The following is a 2,822-nucleotide window of genomic DNA, read 5'->3' on the forward strand; positions in this document are numbered from 1 at the left end:
AAGAAACAAACAAAAAAGCATGGCTTCACTTCCTTTCTACAGTTTACCTGGCTAATGGACTCAGTCTAATGACTGAGCACTTCTAGGGAAGATATGAAAAGACATATTCTCTATATTTCTAATTTTGAGTAGATATCTATCCAAAAGAAGCACTTCAAATTAATCAGGAAAAAATGATCAGAATGTGACATATAATTGAATTCATGTTTTATTCTTCAAATAGTTCTTTTGCAGAATTTGGTATTTTTTTGGATCCACTAAAAAATAAAGTTTGTGTCAGAGTCCTTTGTGATTGGTGTCAGGTAAAAGTTGTCAGCATGACTCAGAATGTGATGGATTGTGGAAGATTGATTCCTCAAGAGAAAAATTGCCGAATGATTCTCAGAGATGGCAGCATTCAGAAGAGTATACATATTCGCCATTTCAAAAGATAATGTCAAAATGAAAGTCAAATTTCTTTAGATATTTCCTTAGTGACTGTCACCTTGATTTTTCATGTTCTATACTACTTTCCCCTTCCTAAATCAAAGAATTTTATTTTCCTGAAATATGCCTCCTTGTCCACCCTGAATCTGTCTCCAGAGGGATCTTCCTTTCCCTTTAGTCTTTCCACATGGGCAGGAGAGGGATGGGGTGGGGGGTGGGAGTTGAGACTTCGCATCTGGAGTAGCTTCTTACCTTCTGAATTCTGTAACCCTAAAACATTAACCTGGGGACAGGAATAATGATAGATGCATCAGTCTTTTTTTCCCTCTAGCATCAATTTCTTGTATCTATTAATAGTGACTTCATCATAGCATACAATTATGGCAAAGTCCGTAATCAGTGGAGCACTTTACTGACGGAAAATGTAATTGCTAGTTAATGTTCTGATCATGTCAATAGAATTGGGAGTCCGTTCAGGTTTCCCAGTTAAGCACAGGGGATTTGAAGGTGTTGCTGCCCTAGTAATAGGCAGTACTTCTGCTCACTGCCATGCTGCAATAGACAATCTATAGATCACAAAGCTGCAGTTATCTATTGCATCTGTAGAAACTCTCCTGTCTCTACAATCCATGAATTCTGGGCATCCCCCCACCCAATCTAACGATACTGAAGCATATGGGAGGGCCCCAAGCACAAAGATACCCATAAAAGCCTGTGCTCTTAAGTAGATGTTGAGGAGGCCAAGAGCTAACAGATTGGTGAGTTGGCCTCTCTTGGGATAAAGGGTGAGATTTGCAGCAGTGAGTCCACTTGTCTTTCTGGATAATGGTCCTTTCATACTTGACCATAAGATGTGGATGGCTACAATGTGGGAAAGAGGGGGGTGGAATTGGGAGAAGACAGCAAAAATGTGTGTAGGAGGAAGGGATCTCTGATTTAAATTTGTGTAAGTGTGCACATTTTAATGTTTCCTACTTTTATATTCTTTTAAGGAGACCAAAGGGCTTGAATCATAAAAAGAGCACACTTGTTAGCCATAACAAATAATATACAAGAGTTTGGAGCTGCCATCTTCTTAACCAGACATATATGTTCTCAAACCAGTTGGTCAGAAATGTGGGTGGTCCAGGAACCCCTGATTTTGTGGCTGAAGTGAGGGCAGTCTAGTGGGGAACTTTGCCCTTAACCTATGAAGTTTGACCTAATTCAGGTAATTAGCATCAGGGGTCAATTGCAATACTAAAAATCATTGGGGAAACATTGAAATAATACAATGCCTGACACAGAATTGTTGCTCAAAAATGTTAAAGTGTTTTCAGCTAAACGGGACAAAGTCATATTCTATACTGGAATGAAATGAAATGGATAAAATCTACAATTTTGTAGCATCTAACTATGGAAACACATTCAAAATAATCATAAGTAGAGACAATTTATGCCAGAAGTTTTGTCTTATAAAAATATTTGTCAAAGAAGAAGTGCTATGAATGAAGGCAAAAAGATAAATCCATGAAGATATCTGGCCCAAAATATTTAAAATTTCACTATGAAGAAAATTAAAGTTGAGAACATCATCAGCAAGCAGGATTTACATTTACCAAATACTCCGGCACCAATAGAGAGAAGATTTTCTCAGTTAAAACTTATTATGGATCTTACTACAAGAAGAGTCAATTGAAGATGTCAACAATGTCTAATTTATTAATCATAAAGTGTAACTTTTCAGAGGATTGCAGGCAATTTTCGAAGAACTTAAAAATCATAAATCTATATTGAAAAAATCTTTGGAAAAATATCCCTGACATGATATGAAAGGCAGATGTGGTTGAGAAACTGGATAGTGAAGGGAGCTATGTATTAGTTCACTCAGAATAAAAGCCAAGGTCCTTAGGATGGCCTGTGAGGCTCTCCTAAAGTGCTCAGGCCTATTTTTCTCCAAGACCTCTTCTCCTAACCCACTCTCCTGGCTGACTCTGCTCCAACCACACTCCCCTCTTTGTATTCTAGCTCCCATTCATACTCTCCAGGCATGCTCTGCTGGCCATGGTCAAGAAGGTTGGTAGACCAGAAAACCCAAAAACATGTCTCAAGTCTCCGATGCACTGAATGTGCCTTTTGTAATTATTTATTACAAAAATTATTTCCTACTCCCTTTTAGTTGGTTTGAACCACATGAAATTGCCAAATACTGGCATTATAGAAAAGAGGAAGAGGTTAAATTAATTCCCCCAGTTGTCTAGTTTCAAGCTCTTCTAGAATAAATCAGCAAGTGCCAAGCAAAATGAAAGAGAATGTAATACAGTAGTAAGAAGATACAGACACTGAATAGAAATATTTATATATCACCACAGGAAGATGCATCTGTTCTTTTGTTTACTGACAGGTGTGGTTAAATC

The sequence above is a fragment of the Physeter macrocephalus genome, chromosome 20 (assembly GCF_002837175.3).
Source record: "Physeter macrocephalus isolate SW-GA chromosome 20, ASM283717v5, whole genome shotgun sequence".
Taxonomy (NCBI): Eukaryota; Metazoa; Chordata; class Mammalia; order Artiodactyla; family Physeteridae; genus Physeter; species Physeter macrocephalus.